Below are 7,105 nucleotides of genomic sequence, written 5' to 3' on the forward strand. Positions count from 1 at the left end.
GTTTATTATCAAAAATCAGCAATCCAGCTTTTCTTAGGTCCTCATACACTAATACTTTATACAGTTCTCTAGTTATAGAAATCCTTTCTCTGTCTCTACTGCACATAACAACTATTACAAACTCAGTGTTAGCATAGTAAGTGTTTCAGGAAGAATGAAGAGATTCTTGGCCACCAATATCCCACATTAGGAAACATGTATTATTAATGACTGCCTTTTCTACATTGCTTCCTATTGTAGAGATGTGTATACAACTTCATTAATAGAAATTTAGTAAAGGATGGTAGTTTTCCCTGTATTTTCCAGTCCAACAATGATAACTTTGTGCCCCTGGTGATTGAACAGTCTCTACATCCTGGTGAAGGTAATACCCATTCTCAGAGAGCAGATCCCCCTCCTGCCACCCAGGCTGCCTGGCCTCCCCTAGCTCAGGCTGAGGGGGAGGAGAGCCTCCACCTCTACTGCTGCTGCTCCTGTACTTACTGCTGGTTTGCTTCCCAGAAATCAGAGGGAGGCTGAAGCCCAGGTCACCTGTGGAGCACGAGGCCCCACTGCTGAAACCGCTGCACCTCCTGGTTCGCAGGCATCACCAGCTCATTGTCTGTGATGAGCCTTCCTCTTAGGTTGCTCCCATGTTAACTACCATGTGGGCAGTGGAGACCAATCAGTGATCTTTGATGTTACTATTAAAATTGATTTTGGGTGCCACAAACCATACCCGTATAGGAGAGTGAGCTTTATCCATAACTTTTGTGTGTGTTCTGACTGCTGCACCACCTGGCTGTTTCACAGTGCCTCTCCCTCTCCTTGGGCCTCCTTTTCCCTCAGATACACTATTGACATTAGGCTGATTAATAATCCTACAATGGCCTCTAAGTGTTCAAGTGAAAGGAATAGTCACACAACTCTTAACTTAATCAGAAGCTAGAAATGATTAGTGAGAAAGGCTTGCTAAAAACTGAGATAGGCTGAAAGCAAGGCCTCTTGTGCCAAAGAGTTAACCAGGTTGTGAATGCTAAGGAAAAGTTATTGACAAAAATTAAACATGTTACTCCAGTGAACACACAAATGATAAGAATGTGAAGCAGCCTTATTGTTGATAGGCAGAAAGCTTTAGTGCTCTGGATAGAAAATCAAACCAGCCACAGCATTCCCTTATGCCAAAGCCTAATCAGACCAAGGCTTTTAATACATTCATTTCTATGAAGGCTGAGAGAGGTGAGGAAGCTGCAGAAGAAAAGTTTAAAGCTGGAAGAGGTTGGTTCATGGGGTTTAAGGAAGGAAGCCATTTCCATAACATAATATTGCAAGGTGAAACAAGCCATTGCTGATGGAGAAGGTGCAACATGTTATCCAGAAGATCTAGCTAGGAGATAAAGGTGGCTACACTAAGCAAAAGATTTTCAATGCATACAAAACAACATCATATTAAAAGAAGATGCCATCTAGGACTTTCATAGCTAGAGAGGACAAATCAATGCCTGGTTTCAAAGTTTCAAAGGATAGGATGACTCTTGTTAGGGGCTAATGCAGCAGGTGACTTTAAGTTGATGCCAATGCTCATTTACCATTCTGAAAATCCTAGAGCCCTTAAGAATTACACTAAATCTACTTTGTGCTGTATAAATGGAACAAAGCCTTGATGACAGCACATCTGTTTATGTGCAGCCCACTCTCGAGAAATACTGCTCAGAAAAAAAGATGCCTGTCAAAATATTTGTATTCCATAATATTACTGCTTATTGCCAATTCACCTCATCATGCAAGAGTTCTCATGGAGATGTAAAATTGGATTCATGTTTACATGCCTGCTCAGACAATATCCATTCTGCATCCCATGGGTCAATTAATCACTTCAACTTTTCAGTCTTATTAAGAAATACTTTTTTAAAGGCTGGAGCTGCCATAGCTGGTGACTTCTCTGATGGATCTGGGCAAAATAAATTGAAAACCTATGTAAATGGTTCACCATTCTAGATGCCATTAAGAATATCAATGATTCATGGAAGGAGGTCAAAATATAAATACTAACAGGAATTTAGAAGAAGTTGATTCAAACACTCATGGGTGACTGGGAGGGGTTCAAGACTTCAGTGAAGGAAGTCACTGCAGATGTGGTGGAAATAATAAAAGAACTAGAATTAGAAGTGGAACCTGAAGATGTGACTGAATTTCTGCAATCTTATGATAAAACTTCAACATATGAGGGATTGTTTCTTATGGATGAGTAAAGAAAGTGGTTTCTTGTGATGAAATCTCCTGGTGAAGACACTGTTAACATTGTTGATATGACAACAAAGGATTTAGAATAGTGTATCAACTTATTTGATAAAGCAGTGGCAGAGTTAGAGGGGATGACTCCAATTTTGAAAGAAGTTCTACTGTGGGTAAAATGCTACCAAACATCATTGCATACTAAACAGAAAACTTTCATGAAAGAAAGAGCCAATTAATTTGGCAAACTTCATTGTTGTCTTATTTTAAGAAATTGTCACAGCCATCCCAAACTTCAGCAACCACTGCCCTGATCAGTCAGCAACATCAAGGCTGGACTCTTCACCTACAAAAATATTAGGACTTGCTGAAGGCTCAAATGGTGGTTAGCATCTTTTAGCAATAATATGCCTTTTAATTAAGGTATACACCTTTTTTAGACATACTGCTACTGCACACTTAATAGGCTATTGCAGTATAAACATAAAGTTATATGCACTGGGAAACCAAAATTTTGTCTTTCTTTATTGTGATATTTGCTTTATTGAGGTGGCTCAGAACCAAACTTACAATAGCTCTGGCATATGCCTGTATTTTGACATTTGGAGGACTACATCATTTAATTTTTTGATTTTTTTTGTTTTTTGCATTTGGCTTCATGTAGAATCCATTTTCTCATGGTCTTACATTTCCTAGTCCCATATTTAAGTAAATGTGTACTTGAAATCAGGCATAAGTCAATATGTGCACTGATTCTGCAAAAGATACAGCTGCCATGCTTTTCTGTTAAAATTAGCTGCATATTAGTTTCAATTTAGGTCTTAAATGAAACAATAAAAAATTAAAAAAATAAAGTATATTCTACCTTTACAGCCAGAAAGAAAAATTCAAAAATATCAAATGGCCCATAGGTATCATTACATTGATCAATATTCCATTGTATAATCATTTCTGAAAATTAGAATTATCCACAGAGTAACTTGATTATCATTGAGGCTATTTCAATGAAACTGTGGAATCTTGGCTATATGGAATGAATAACATTGATGATATATAAAATAGAATGTAGTAACTGAGATGAATCAATCCATTAAAAGTGAGGGAGGAGAATAGGGCTGTTATGTAGACAACTTTTAAATGACATTTAGCAAACTCAGTTCTCCACTGCACTTATCTGTTTAATAGACAAACTGAATGAAAAATGCAATAACATCAGAGGCACACATCTGTTTTATGAGTCATGGCAAAACAAAATGGAAAAGAAACTTTGATAACCATGAAAATGTAGAATCCATAGAGGAAAGACAAGAATGGGATGGATATATATGAAGTTTTGGCAGAGATAAAAATGCTTTTCTGTTATTCTTAGTAGTAAGTACAAGCTTGGAAATTACATGAACCAAAATGTAAAAAGAGATAAATTGTTGGACTAAGAATAGAGCCACCCAAATGGTGGTCTTAAATTTTAATCACTACTTACACAGTTAATTTTTGAACTTAACTCTAGGGTTCTTTTTTACTGGAAAAATTTAGATTCATATGTTTATGCTTGTTTTTTACATTAGCCTTTGAAAACCTGTGGTGTAGTTTTCTTTTAAAAAATGCAATGCTAGTGTGTGAACTTGTATTAGTTCTTTAAGCTTAATAAGTGTTGGTTTTGTAGTTTTACAAGTGTAAGTTGTGACTATATTAATGTCCACCATATGGTAGCAAAATGTATTTTAACACTTAAATATTAATACACTATATGTTTTGTAATAAAGGAAGATCAACCCTTCAGAAAATGTGTACTTAGCCATATTGATGTTCTATTTGATCCAACATTCTCTCTGATTTTAAAAACATTATATTGTCATGACACACATATAATATAAAACTTCCCATTTAACCACTTTCAAATATCCAATTTAGTCATATTATTTACATTCACAATGTTCTGCTACCATCACCACCACCCATTTCCCAAACTTTCCATCACCTCAAATAGAAACTCTGTACTCATTAAGCATTAACTCCTCACTCCTTGTTCCCCTCCCCTCCTTGGTACACTGTAATCTACTTTCTGTCTCTATGAATTTGCACATTATAGGTATTTCATATAAGAGAAATTGTACAATACTTGTCCTTGTGTTTCTGTCTTATTTCAATGAATATGAAGTCTTCAAATTTCATACTTGTTTTACCATGTATCACAACTTCATTCATTTTTATGGCTGAAAAATATAACATTATTATTTATATACCACATTTTATATATATCACATACTGTTTATCCATTCATCCATAGATGGACACTTTGTTGCTTACACCTTTTGGGTACTATAGACCATGCTTCTACATTGTCTACACATATCTGTCCAAGTCCCTGCTTTCAGTTTTGGGCTGTACATACCTAGAATGGCATTGTCATGCCATGTGTTAATCCTGTGTTTAAATTTTTGAGGAACCACCAAACTGTTTTCCACAGCAGCTGTAGCATTTTACATTCCAACCAGCAGTGTGCAAGAATTCCTATTTCTCTGCATCCTCACCAACACTTGTATTTTCTGTTTTTTTAATAATGCAATTTTAGTAACTGTGTAGTGATATCTCTTTGCGGTTTTGATGTGTGCTTCTGTAATGGCAATCCCTTTTATTTTAATTCAATAAATTTTATTTTGAAATAAATTCAATCTTACAGGAAGAGTTGCAAAAACAGTACAAACCCCATACATAGAACTCCATCATATCCCGACCACCTCCCCTGATACCCCAATCCACCACCTTTAACATCCTGTCACACCATCATTTCTTTCTTTCCCTCCCTCGCTCCTACCCTCCCTCCCTTCCCATCATCCATCATCTATTGCTCTGTCCTCTGAACATGAGAGCAAGCTGAACATATCTTTGAACAAACAATATAATTCACATATACCTTTCCCATGGACAAGAACATTCTTTTATGTAATCTCATTAAGCGCAGCTAAGAAGTTCAAGAAATTCAACATTGATACAAAGCTTACATTCTATATTTCCTTTTTTGTGTGTGTGTGTGTCCCATCTATGTCCCTTTGAGCCTCCTCTCCTCCATCCTCAGATCCCATCCAGGATATCCTTGGCATATAATTGTCATCTATTTAGACTTTTTTTTTTCAATTGTGGAAACATATATATAGCCTAAATCTTCCCATTCCACCCCATCCCTAGCATTCCATTAGTGGGATTAATCACATTTAGAATGTTGCAATGCTATTACCTTCCCACCATCCATTTCTAGAAGTTTCCCTTCACCCCAAACAGAAACCCTACACTCATTTCTTAACTCCCCATTGCCCCTTGCCCCACTTCTCAGAACCCCTACTCTACTTTCCATCTCTATGGTCATATTCTCTGATACTTTCTTTGTGTTTACCATGGGGCTTAAATTTAACCTCTTAAATCTATAACAATCTTGTTTTTCTTTGATACCAACTTGACTTCAATATGACACATAAACTATGTTCCTATACTCCATCATTCCCCCACCTTTATGTGGTTCTTGTCAAAAATTACATATTTTACATTGAGTCCAAAACCACTGATTTATCATTACAATTTATGTATTTTAGATCCTGTAGGAAGTAAATAGTGGAGTTACAAATAAAAAATACAGTAGTATTGGCATTTATATTTACCATGTGATCTTTACTGGAAATCTTTATTTCTTCATGTGGTTTCAGTCAATCATTTAGTGTCCCTTCCTTTCAGCCTGCTCAACTCCCTTTAGCATTTCTTATAGGACTGATAACTGATGATGAAGTCCCTCAGCTTTTGATTATCTGCGGATGTTTTCATCTCCCCCTCATGTTTAACCTCCAGGTGTTTGTGAATTCTCCAAGTCTCTGATGGTTATTGACTTCTATTTGTATTCCATTGTGGTCAGAGAATGTGCTTTGAACAAATTCATTTTTTTTTTTAATTTATTGAGGCTTGTTTTTATGTCCCAGCATACGGTCCATTCTGAAGAAAGATCCATGATCACTAGAGAGGAATGTGTGTCCCGGTGACCTGGGATGTAATATTCTAAATAAGTCTGTTAAAATTTTCTATATCTCTCTCTCCTTTCTTTGTTTCTCTGTCAGTAGGGCTCCCTTTAGTATCTGAAGTAGGGCAGGTCTTTTATTAGCAAAATCTCTCAGCATTTGTTTGTCTGTGAAAAATTTAAGCTCTCCCTCAAATTTGAAGGAGAGTTTTGCTGGATAAAGCATTCTTGGTTGGAAATTTTTCTCTCTCAGAATTTTAAATATGTCATGCCACTGCCTTCTCACCTCCATGGTGGCTGCTGAGTAGTCACTACTTCGTCTTATGTTGTTTCCTTTGTATGTGATGAATTGCTTTTCTCTTTCTGCTTTCAGAACTTGCTCCTTCTCTTCAGTGTTGAAAGTCTGATCAGAATATGTCTCAGAGTGGGTTTATTTGGATTTATTCTATTTGGAGTTTGCTGGGCATTTATGCTTTGTGTATTTATATTGTGTAGAAGGTTTGGGAAGTTTTCCTCAACAATTTCTTTGAATACACTTTCTAGACCTTTACCCTTCTCTTCCCCTACTGGGACACCAATGAGTCTTAAATTTGGATGTTTTATTTTATCTATCATATCCTTGAGATCCATTTTGATTTTTTTGATTTTTTTCCTCATTCTTTCTTTTGTTCTTTCATTTGCTGTTCTGTGGTCCTTGAGGAGGCTGAGTTGTTCAACTTCCTCTAATCTTGTATTATGAGTATCCAGAGTCTTTTTAATTTGGCCTACAGTTTCTTTCATTTCCATAAGATCTTCTATTTTTTTAATTTACTCTTGCAATTTCTTCTTTATGCTCTTCTAGGGTCTTTATGTCCTTTATATCCTGTGCCATGCTCTCATTGCCTGTCTGTA

Source organism: Choloepus didactylus, chromosome X (genome assembly GCF_015220235.1).
Source record: "Choloepus didactylus isolate mChoDid1 chromosome X, mChoDid1.pri, whole genome shotgun sequence".
NCBI classification, from domain to species: domain Eukaryota; kingdom Metazoa; phylum Chordata; class Mammalia; order Pilosa; family Megalonychidae; genus Choloepus; species Choloepus didactylus.